Source organism: Apium graveolens, chromosome 7, assembly GCF_009905375.1.
Source record: "Apium graveolens cultivar Ventura chromosome 7, ASM990537v1, whole genome shotgun sequence".
NCBI classification, from domain to species: domain Eukaryota; kingdom Viridiplantae; phylum Streptophyta; class Magnoliopsida; order Apiales; family Apiaceae; genus Apium; species Apium graveolens.
Genome location: NC_133653.1, coordinates 113768396 through 113781050, shown reverse-complemented (window position 1 = coordinate 113781050; position 12655 = coordinate 113768396). Strand labels below are relative to the sequence as shown.

The 12655-nt window shown below is 41.2% G+C and overlaps 1 non-coding gene across 1 annotated transcript; it reads right to left on the bottom strand.

The window, feature by feature from the left end:
* Positions 1-602: 602 nt before the first annotated feature.
* On the bottom strand, positions 603-709 carry LOC141676000 (small nucleolar RNA R71). Its single transcript, XR_012556615.1, has one exon. It is a non-coding gene; the product is annotated as a small nucleolar RNA R71 (small nucleolar RNA).
* Between the last annotated feature and the right edge of the window lie 11946 nt (positions 710-12655).

Below are 12655 nucleotides of genomic sequence, written 5' to 3'. Positions count from 1 at the left end.
CGTTAAAGTTCATTGACTCGGACATTGTTACTTATCTGTTTTCTTATTGTATTTCAGGTACTCTAGCGAGCGTATATGCATACGCGTTCACGATCTCGTAAGAGAACTCTGGATAAATCTGAGGAAGGAGTTGTAATGGTTCGGAGGGAAGTTTTTGAGGATGAAGAGAAGGTAGAAGAAGAAGATAAAATCGAGGAACCAGCTTTAGTAGTGATGGGAGATCAAGTAGAAATTCCTAAGGCTTTAATGGACTATTCACAGCCTAAGATCAATGATATTTAGTCAAACATCATCAGGCCATCCATCTCGGCTAACGCTTTTGAGATCAAGTCAAGCACGATTCAGATGATACAGAACTCAGTTCAGTTTGGGGGTTCTCCTACTGAAGACCCCAACATGCACATCAGGGATTTCATCGAGATTTGCGACACTTTCAAGTTCAATGGTGTGACTGAAGATGCTATCAAGATGCGACTATTCCCATTCTCTCTAAGGGATAAAGCAAAGTGCTGGTTACACTCTCTACACCAGGGTCTATCACCACATGGGTAGATCTTGCTCAAAAGTTTCTCACTAAATTCTTCCATATGGCGAAGACTGCTGCAATCAGGAATGCTCTTACTCAGTTTGCTCAGCAAACTGGTGAATCTCTGTGTGAGGCTTGGGTTCGATATAAGGAGATGCTAAAGAAGTGCCCACACCATGGCATGCCAGATTGGATGATTATAAACTGTTTCTATAATGGATTGGGTGCTACTTCTAGATCCATGCTTGATGCAGCATCAGGAGGAGCCTTGTGGGCTAAAAGCTATAATGAAGCTTATGAATTTTGAAGTTGGATGCAGCAACTGCTATAGCTGCCCAACTTAAGGCTTTGACGATGAAGGTGGACACTTTGGCCAATTATGGAGTTAATCAAATCACTAGTGTCTGTGAGCTTTGTGTCGGTGCCCATGAGACTGATCAGTGCGCTATTTCAAGTGAATCAGCTCAGTTCGTGAGCAACTTTCAGCGATCGCAGCAACCTGTGCTAGCCACTTATCATCCCAATAACCGCAATCATCCTAATTTTAGCTGGAGGAACGCTCAAAATACGGTTCAACAGCCTTATCAGCAGTACCCAACTAAGCAGTACAACCCTCCTAGTTTTCAGCAACCGCAATATGCACCAAGGCAGCAACTTCAGCTACAACAAGCTAATGAAAAATCTGAATTAGAGGAGTTGAAGCTTATGTGCAAGAGTCAAGATGTTTCTATCAAGACCTTGTAAAATCAAATTGGACAAATTACCAATGCCTTGCTAAATCATCAACATGGTATATTACCCAGTGACACTGAAGTGCCAGGAAAGAGGGAAGCTACTGAGCAGGTGAAGGCAATCACTTTGAGGTCTGGAAAGGTTGCGAATCCCGAACAAACTCAAGCTTCGAATGAAGAAGCTGGGGTTGAAGAAGATGTAGAGCAGCAGGAAGCAGAAGTGGAACCAAGGAAGACTACTATTGAGCACACTCCACTTGAGGGTAATACAGGGGAGAAACAGATCTATCCTCCACCACATTTTCCTAAGCGACTGCAGAAGATAAGGCTGGATAAGCAATTTGAGAAGTTTCTGGAGGTGTTCGAGAAACTTTATATTAACATACCTTTCGCTGAGGCTCTTGAGCAGATGTCTAGTTACGCAAAGTTTATGAAAGGTATTCTCTCTTGGAAAGTGAAGCTTGATGATTTAGAGACTGTCACTCTCACGAAGGAATATAGTGCAGTGCTACAACAGAAGTTGCCTCTGAAGCTTAAAGATCCAGGAAGCTTCACTATTCCATGCACTATTGGAAAAATGTCTTTTGACATATGCTTATGTGACTTGGGAGCTAACATCAATCTAGTGCATTTGTCAATCTTCAAGAAGTTGAATCTGCCTGATCCAAAACTAACTTGTATGACTTTGCAGTTGGCTGATCGTTCTATTACATATCCGCGAGGTATTGTGGAGGATGTCTTGGTCAAGGTTGATAAACTCATCTTCCCTGTCAATTTCGTAATTCTTGATTTCGAGGAGGATAAGAAGATTCCAATAATCTTGGGAAGACCTTTCTTGGCGACTGGCCGAACCTTGATAGATGTATAGAAGGGTGAGCTTACAATGTGAGTGCTGGATTAGGATGTAACTTTTAATGTGTTCAATGCTATGAAATTTCCTATGGAAAATGAGGAGTGCTTAAAGGTGGAGTTGGTCGATTCTGTGGTTACTTCAGAACTTGATCAATTTCTAAGGTCTGATGCCTTAGAGAAGGCCTTGGTGGGGAATTCAGACATTGAAGATGACGAAGGTGAAGAATAATTGCAATCTCTGAATGCTTCTCCCTGAAAGAGGAAGGATCACTTCCCTCTGCCTTTCATTGACCAGATGCTTAACCGATTGGCTGGTCACGAGTACTACTGTCTTCTGGATGGCTATTCGGGTTACAATCAGATTTGTATCGCTTTAGAAGATCAGGAAAAGACTACCTTCACTTGTCCATTTGGTGTTTTCGCCTTCAGACGAGTTTCTTTTGGCTTGTGTGGTGCACCAGCCACATTTCAAAGATGTATGATGGCCATCTTTTCTGATATGATTGGCCAGAATGTGGAGGTGTTCATGGACGACTTCTCTGTATTTGGCGATTCTTTTGACGAATGTTTGCAAAATCTTGGATATGTTCTCAAGAGATGTGTTGAGACCAACTTGGTTCTCAATCGGGAGAAATGTCACTTTATGGTGCAATAAGGGCATTATTCTTGGGCACAAGGTTTCTAGTAAGGGTCTGGAGGTGGACAAGGCTAAGGTGGGGGTCATTGAAAATCTTCCTCCACCAATTTCTGTTAAGGAAATTCACAGTTTTCTTGGTCATGCGGGTTTCTACAGGCGTTTCATCAAGGACTTCTCAATGATTTTGAAGCCATTGTGTAGTTTACTAGAGAAAGATATCTCTTTCAAGTTTGATGACGAGTGTCTTTCCGCTTTTGAGACATTGAAGAAGAGTTTAATCACGGCACCTGTCATAACTGCACCTGACTGGAATGAACCTTTTGAGATGATGTGCAATGTAAGTGACTATGCAGTTGGAGCAGTTCTTGGGCAGAGAAAGAACAACATATTTCATGTGGTCTACTACACTAGTAAGACCTTGAATGGTGCTCAACTGAATTATACCACTACGGAGAAAGAACTCTTGGCTATTGTCTATGGTTTTGAGAAATTTCAATCATATCTACTCGGAACTAAAGTGACAGTTTTCATTGATCACGCTGCTATTCATTATCTCGTCTCGAAGAAGGACTCGAAACCTAGATTGATTATATGGGTTCTTTTGCTTCAAGAATTTGAATTAGAGATCAAGGACAGAAAGGGGACTGAAAATCAAGTCGCTGATCATCTTTCGCGTTTGGAGAACCCTAATGCTACTTCACTATACAAGACATTGATAAATGAGTCTTTTCCCGATGAGCAGTTCTTTGGAGTGCAAGAGGAAGAAACATGGTTCGCAGACATTGTGAACTACCTTGTGAGTAACATCATGCCTCCCGACTTATCGTATGCTCAAAGGAAGAAGATTCTGCATGAAGTTAAGTGGTATATGTGGGATGAGCCATTTCTTTTTCGACAAAGAGCTAACCAAATCATCAGGAGCTGTATTCCTTACAACGAAACAGGGGGAATCTTATGTGATTGCCACTCAATGGCTTATGGAGGACACTATGGTGGAGAAAAGACAACAGCTCGTATTCTTCAAGCATGATTCTTTTGGCCAACCTTGTTTAAAGATTCTCATCAGTTTGTTTTGAAATGTGATCGATGTCAATGTGTGGGTAATATGTCTAAGAGGGATGAGATGCCTCTTAATGTGCTTCTCGAGGTTGAAGTCTTCGATATTTGGGGAATTGACTTTATGGGGCCATTTGTCTCATCTTGTAACAATCAGTATATATTGTTGGCAGTTGATTATGTGTCGAAATGGGTTGAAGTTAAGGCGTTGCCAAAGAACAATGCAAAAATGGTGCTTAATTTTCTTCACAAGTAGATATTCATAAGGTTTGGAACTCCAAGAGTCATAATCAATGATGAGGGGTTGCATTTTTGCAACCGCAAATTCACCACTATGATGCAAAGGTATAATGTGAATTATTGCATTGCTACGGCTTATTATCCTTAGACGAATGGTCAAGCTGAGGTGTTTAATAGAGAGATCAAGCGCATTTTGGAGAAATTTATGTGTCCATCGAGGAAAGATTGGTCTCTGAAGCTTTACGAAGCTGTTTGGGCTTATAATGCAGCATATAAGACTCCATTGAGAATGTCGCCATTTCAGTTGGTTTATGGTAAGGGGTGTCATTTGCCGGTGGAGCTAGAGCATAAAGCTTATTGGGATTTGAAATAATTGAATCTGGATTTGGATGCAGCTGTGTTATGGATCAAAAACTAAGGTATAATAATTGATGTGTTTATTATTAGGGAATGTGAGCTTCGAGACTCGATTTGACTGTTCTTGTGTTTCGTGACTCAGTCTGCCTTAACAAGATGCCTACGTACCATTTGATTGCTAAGGATCAAGTCAAAAACGTAGTTCTGATTTATGGGGTGAGGCCCCTTATATAGATGTTGGGAGTCCTTGAATTGGACTTGGGTTAGGAGACTTGGTGGTCAAGTCTCAGAATTAGAATGGACTTTGGAGTCCTAAAAGGTAGGAAGCTGATTTCTTATCCCACCAGGTTCCTTGGAGGTCAATCTACAAGGATTTATTTCTCCACTAGGATTCATCTTATTAGCTGACTTATCCCTTATTAATTAATTACAAAATTAATTAATATGCAGGGTTTTGGGCCTTTTCAAATGGGCTTAGCTGTTGGCCCAATTATGATATGATTAATGCAACATTAATTACATACCCAGACCTTATTTTCTTCCCTATCATTTGCCCCCCAACTTTTGGGAAACAGTGACTAGGTTTCGCAGAAGTTAAGTTCATTCAGTCCCTTACAGGGTATCATTTTTGCGTAAGGTGTGGAGCGACCTACACATTTACAACGATTTGCTTTTATTCCTATTATTTAGGAATTATCTTAATTTCCAGGAATTTTCCCTGAATTTCTGGGACTTTTCCAATATTTCCAGGAATATTTCCCTTAATTCTGGAATTTTTCCTTAATTTCCAGGAATTTTCCTTTAATTCTGGGATTTTTCTTAATTTTAAGGAATTTTTACCTTAATTCTGGGATTTTTCCTTAATTTCCAGGAACTTTTCCCTTAATTCTGGGATTTTTCCCTAATTTCCAGGAATTTTTCCCTTAATTCTGGGATTCTTCCTTAATTTTTAGGAATTTTTCCCTTAATTCTGGGAATTTGCCTTAATTTCCAGGATTTTTTCCCTTAATTCTGGGATTTTTCCTTAATTTTTAGGAATTTTTCCCTTAATTCTGGGATTTTTCCTTAATTTCCAGGATTTTTTCCCTTAATTCTGGGATTTTTCCTTAATTTTCAGGAATTTTTCCCTTAATTCTGGATTTTTCCTTAATTCTCTTTTTTTTATGTCTCTAATCAATTTACCTTGAAATGGCAAGACAATTCCATAGCTAATCTATTTGAACTAGCATGACTTTCGATATGACAATCTGTTTGAACTAGCATGACTTTCGGTATGACAATCTGTTTGAACTAGTATGACTTTCTGTATGACAATTTGTTTGAACTAGCATGACTTTCGGTATCACAATCTGTTTGAACTAGCATGACTTTCGGTATGACAATCTGTTTGAACTAGCATGACTTTCGGTATGATAATCTGTTTGAACTAGCATAACTTTCGGTATGACAATCTGTTTGAACTAGCATGACTTTCGATATGACAATCTGTTTGTCATACTAGTTCAATTGATTGTTTAATTTATATCTGGTCGAATTAGGCTCCTAATTGCCCTGATCGAAGCTCTTTCGAGCAAGACCAATTCGAGCAGGAATCCTGGTCGAATTTCGGCCAGGATTTTCACCCTATATAATTTATTTTTATTTTTTTTAGCAGAAATTTTTGGGTCAGAATTTTTGTTTTGACCGAATTATACTCCCCTTCTAGCCCTGGTCGACGATAATTTCGACCTAGACCATTAGACCAAAAACATAATGTTAATCCTGGTCGAACTAGGTCAGAAAACAACAATTATTTGTCCATATTTTCCTGGGCCTCTTTTTTTGTTGGGCCAACCCTTTACTGGGCTTTGCCTCTTTGGGCCTTTAATTTCAATTTCCTGGGCCCTTTTTTTTGGGCTTTCTTTATTTCCAAGCCCAACAAGATTTAATTTCATTACTTTTCTTGAGCTGGGCTTTTACTCTGGGCTTTTATTACCCCTAGGCCCAATAAATTTTGGGTTGGGCCTTCTTTTTAGGCCCAAACTCCAGATTTTTCTAGAATCTTCTATTTCTTTCTAGAATTTACTTGGATTTTTCCAAAATCTACTAGAACTTTCCAAAGTATTCTTTTCTTGGGCACAAATGGGCTTTCCTATGCTCAATTAGCCTTCTTTGTTCCTATATAAGAGTGGGATGGGAGAGTGTTTTCCTCACAGTTCTCACTTCACTCATTTCTCAAACACCTTCCTCTTCTCTCAACACTCTCAACATTCTTCTTTCTCTAAGAGTTTTCTGGCCATTTCCAAGCCTTTTTCGGCCTCCTTCCTTCCATCCAAAGTTTCAAGGTTTCCTTCAACCTCCATCAATGGCAGACAAAGGTGTTGAGAGAGCGGCCAAGATTGCCTCGGCTTCAAAATGAGGTAAAGATGTCGAAATCCGTTCTTCTTACATGTCTTTGATAAATATGATTAATACTAGGGGATGAATATCCTTCCACTGCACATCTTGACTCTTTTAATCATTGCAACACATGGCACAATATAGATTATGATAAGTTAAATACACGTTACAATGTTCGTCATCCCCTTAGGCTAGTTCCAGTTTCTGGTGGCGACCGTACCTGCCACTGGAAACCCGATACTCTTTTTGTTTACACAGATGCCCTTGATGTTCGGCTTAGGTTTCCTTTTCACCCCTTTATTCCTCACCTCCTAGCTGATTTGCAAATAAACCCCTTTCAGCTTCCTCCAAACCCCTGGAGGAATATTTTATGTTTCATGGTTTGTTGTCTTCGGGGAGGTTTTCCCTTATCTGTAGCTGTTTTTAGGAAGGTTTTTCAATGTTACAAAAGTTCTTCTGGTAATTGTGGTTGGGTCTACATTAAACAAAGGCCCAAGTGTAAGCACAATTTTAACAGCGCCTCCATTCCCAACAATAACTATAATTGGAGGAATAGTTTTGTCGGGTTAAGGTGGGAAAATGGTGACTGGGGCACCCTCTTCAGATCTTCCTTCGGGAAGGTTAGTGATGGTAGCCTCAAATCCATTCACTTAACCCCCGAGGAAACTATCATTTATGATTAGCTTACTCGGGATGACGGTGCCACTATCAGCTGGACTCTTTTAGAGGAGTTCTCCCTCATCCACGTGGAGTTATCCTCTATTTCTCAACAGGGTATTTTTCTTCCCTTCTTATTTTTATTTTGTTTCATGCATTATTGACACCACTTATTTAGTTTTTTCTCTTGTTTTGCAGCTGCTAAGGAGATCAACGAGGATAATATGCCTCTCGTTGACGAGACTTCCAGGATGAAGAAGGCTCGCCTTGCGGGCCTGGATACTCGAGGAAAGGCTACGGAGCCTAGCTTCCTACGGAAGCATAAGGAGCCCATGGTGGAGGTTCCGACTAAGGGAGCTGAGGGCCACAGTGCCCCTATCACTACTGTTGTTCCTGTCTCTGCTGCTACGGGCGCCTTTCAGCCTCTTTGGGGATTCTGCCAAAGGGATACCGTGGTTGGATCCATGAAGCACGCCTGGGATTGGTCTTACCATGGTGTAACTCCCAAGGACTTCACCGATGTGGTGGCTACTCCTGACTTGGAGAGGATAAAGCTCATGGGAGCTCAGTCTTGAGCCTCGGTATGATTATTTCTTGAAATTTTTCTTTCTTACTTGTAGCATTCACTTGCCTTACACTTTTGTTTATTGTTTCGTTTCAGTCTAAAGCCTACTTCCAAGACGCTGTGAGGCAAGCTGAATCATGGAAGAGGGCCTCTGACAAAGCTGATAATGCCCTCATGAGGCAGCAGAAGAAGTACGCCGCTTTGGAGCGGAAGCTGAAGCGTAAGGAAGAGGAGCTCAGAGAGTCCAACGCTGAGCTGGTGGTGCTAAAGGCAGAGAAAGATAAGGCGATTGAAAACTATTTGGACTCGGAGGAGTTTACCCAGTCCATGAGGGTGAGAGATGATTTATTCTTCCCTGGGTTTTTTAGGACTGGCTGGGACACGGCCCTTGGGACCGTGAATGAGGCTTGTCCTGATATTAACCCAGCGTACTATGTCTGTCCTGATGACGAGGCTTTACTGCAGAGGTTTCGTACCCGAGTGGTTGTCTCGGATCGTATCCCTCAGGACCCGCTTCTTCCTCCTCCCGAGTCGTCTTCCAGGCCTGCTGAGGATGATAGCTCTTCCTCCTCCGAGATGACAGAGACTTCCAGCGAGAGCGGAGGAGATGATGATGTGGATGCCGAGGGCACATATGCTCCTTAGAGCTTTTCCAGCCCTGTGTGGCTTATCTATTTTATCTTGTCTTCGAGACTTTATTTATCAGACTTTGTATTATTTATTTGAACTTGTTTTATTTATCGAACTTTATGTTTTCATCTCATGCACTTAGTTTACTTATTTTGTTACTGGAATTCAAAACATATTTTGAAAACTTTCTGAATTTCACAAATTGTTGGGATTCATCCCTTACACCAGTCTTAATAAACCTCAAAACAAAACTAAAATATGTAAATCCTAAGCAAGCAAAGCTTTAAGGTGCTTTTCAACCTACTTGTCATCTTGACAAGTGAGAATCGTGCTCAACCGTTTCACGCATAGTAAATCTTCAGGTTTTGTGCATGCCAAGTTCTCGGGACTTCAAAACCATCCATAGTTTCAAGCTTGTAGGTTCCTCTACCTTGAACACTCTTGACCTTGTATGGCCCTTCCCAATTCGGGGCAAGCTTCCCTTTCCGCCCTACACCAGAAGCTTCCACCTTCCTTAAGACTAAGTCACCCTGTTTGAAGAACCTTTCTTTAACCCTTAGGTTGTATTAGAATGAAGCCTTTTTCTGATATTCCACTATCTTCGCATGTGCCTCATCTTACACTTCATCAATTAGATGCAGAGCTAACCTTTGTCCTTCCTTATTTTCCTAAGCATTGAAAGCTTGAATCCTGGGGGAGGAATGTGATATCTCTACAGGAACAACTGCTTCTGCCCCATATGCTAACATGAAGGGAGTTGCTCCAGTCGTGACTCTACAGGTAGTCCTGTAGGCCCATAGTATTGGGAGTATTTCATCTACCCAGTTATTCCTCGACTTCTCGATCCTCTTCTTTAGTCCATCCAGGATTATTCGATTTGCCACTTCCGCTTGCCCATTGGCTTGCGTGTGAGCCATAGAGGTGAATCGTAACTCAATTTCATTATCCTCACAATACTTTTTGAATTCCTCATTGTTGAATTGTGTTCCATTGTCAGTGACTAGGATGCGGGGAATTCCGTACCGGCACATGATATTTTCCCACAGGAATTGTGCAACCTGCTTAGTTGTGATTTTGGCCAAAGGCTTGGCTTCAATCCACTTAGTAAAATAATCAATGGCTACAATCAGGAACTTCCTTTGTCGTGGCCATGGGGAAAGGCCCTAGTATATCCATTCCGTACATAGCAAAGGGGATGGGCGAGTTGATGGAGGTCAGCATCTCGGGGGGTTGTCTAGCGACAGGTGCATGCTTTTGACAGCGGTCACACTTTTTCACATATTCTTTGGCATCAGCCATCATTTCTGGCCAATAGAAGCCTAAACGGGTTATATTATGAGCTAGGGCTCTGCCCCCCTAGTGTTTTCCACAGATACCTTCATGCACTTCTTCAAGAGCCAAACATGCATCATTGGGCCTGAGACATCTTAGGTAAGGGACTACATAAGATCTTTTATACAAAATCCCATCTATCAAGGAGTATCTTAATGCTCGAACAGCCAACTTCCGTGCTTCAGTAGCATCATTAGGCAACCAATCGGTTTGAATATGAGTCTTAATGGGATCTATCCATAACGTCCCCAGACCTATAGGAGCTACAAGCTTAACATCAATGCTCCATGTCTTCAGAACGCGGAAGTATACACTTCCTGAACTTTCCTCTATCTCGGATGAAGCAAATTTTGATAAGGCATCTACCTTAGCATTTTCCTCCCTTGGAATGTGCTCAACATGGCATTCATCGAATTGGGTCATCACAGCCCTTACTAGGCGGACATATTTAGCCATCGTATCATCCCTTACCTCAAAGTCTCCCTTCACCTGGGATATAACCAACTTTGAATCTCCACAGACCTTCAAGTTCTTGACTCTCTGTGTCCCTGATAGGCCGAGGCCAACTATCAGAGCTTCATATTCTGCCTCATTGTTTATGGTCGGGAAGTCTAACTTCATGGCATACTCAATCAAGAACCCATCAGGGCTTTGTAAAACCAAACCTGCTCCACTTGAATTTGTTTTTGATGCTCCATCAAAATAGAGAACCCAATATTCTTTCTCCTTATCATCATGTTCCCGGTCCCCCTTATCAACTTCCTTGTCTTGAGGTATGGTATCCTCCTGCCCCCCGACTTCTTGGTTGGGTATGGTACATTCCACCACAAAGTCAGCCAATGTTTGGGCTTTTATTGCCGTTCGTGGCTTATACTTGATATCAAATTCTCCCAGCTCTATTTCCCACTTGATCAACCTCCCACTGGCCTTGGGACTCTGAATGATATTTCTCAGGGGTTGATTTGTTAGCACCTCAATCTTATGAGCCTGGAAGTAAGGACGCAACTTTCTCGAAGCCATTACCAAGGCTAAAGCAAACTTCTCAATAGTTGAATAATTTAACTCAACTCCATGCAAAATTTTACTGACATAGTACACGGGTTTCTGGATTTTTAATTCCTCCTTAACCAATACAGCGCTCACGGCACTCTCTGAAATGACCAAGTATAAGTATAAAACTTCATTCGAAGCTAGCTTGGACAGCAACGGGGCCTGAGCCATATATTTCTTTAATTCCTCGAATGCCTTCTGGCTTTCTTCACTCCATATAAAATCCTTAACTTTCTTTAAAGACTTGAAGAACGACAAACACTTGTCTCCAGACTTTGAGATGAATCGTCCCAATGCAGCAACCCTTCCAGTGAGCTTTTGAACATCTTTGATAGTTTTTGGGGGCTAACATGTCATCAACATACACTTCTATGGTCTTGCCAATAAGATCCTTATAACTTTTATTTACCAACCTTTGATAGGTGGCTCTTGCATTCTTGAGACCAAATGCCATAACAAGATAACAATAAACACCAAAGTCAGTGATGAATGATACCTTTGGGATGTCGTCCTTGTGCATCTTGATGTGATTGTATCCACTAAATCCATCCATGAAGCTCAGCATCTCATGTCCAGCAGTGGCATCTATCAAAGTATCTATCCTTGGCAATGGGAAACAGTCCTTAGGGCATGCGTCATTCAGATCAGTGAAGTCCACACACATCCTCCACTTTCCATTGGCCTTCTTCACCATTACAGGGTTTGCTAACCATTCTGGAAATTGTATCTCCTCAATGAAACTGCTTTAACCCCTGTTGAAACCTCCTTGCTTTTTTTTTTCTCGGTATTCACAAACTATGGGATGAATATTGATAACTCTGTAAACTTAGCCTCATATTCTACTACTAATAATTTATTCTGTTTTAGCTCCATAAACTTGAGTTCCATCTGATTCTCCATAAACCTCGGGAAGTACTTTTCTAGAAATAATTGAATGAACCTCTCCCAGGTTATGATATCATATGTGTCCATGTTTTTCTTGGCTCCCACCATTAGTCGGCCTCTCCCTTCAGAAGGTAAGTAGCAAATACAGTCTTCTATGCCTCATTAATACTCAGAATCTTGAAGGATTTCTCCATTTTCTTCAGCCATGCTCTAGTCTCAACTAGGTCAGTTGATCTGTGGAACTCAGGGGGCTTAAGTGACTTAAAGGCCCTGAAAGAGTTTGTCACAACATTATTGTTCCCCTGGGGTATTGGATTTGGGTGACGCTCCAGGTTCTGTCTGAGTAGGTGCATAAACTACCCCATGGGATCCATGCCCGGGTTCTCTTCCCGTTGTTCAACTTCAGTTCCCTCTTCCTCATTCTCTACTTTAAATTCCCCAACATTAAAAGTCTCCTCTTACTCTCCGTAATAGGAGTCATCCTATTCATTATAATCCTCATCTTCCTCTTTACTGTGTTCTTGGTTTCTCCCATCTTGGTTATGGCTTCACTGGTCCTCAAACCCAAGGATTTCCCTAATTCCAATTCTTCTTGGCGGCATATTGCTGTTAATTTATGGAAAATTCATCATTAAGTTTCAATCATTTATATAGAGTTTTATCTTGTACAGTCATTACATAATTGGAAAAGGGATCCCAAAGTCCTATATAGATATCACAATTTTAATCGTAAGCAGTGCATAAAAATAATAAGAATA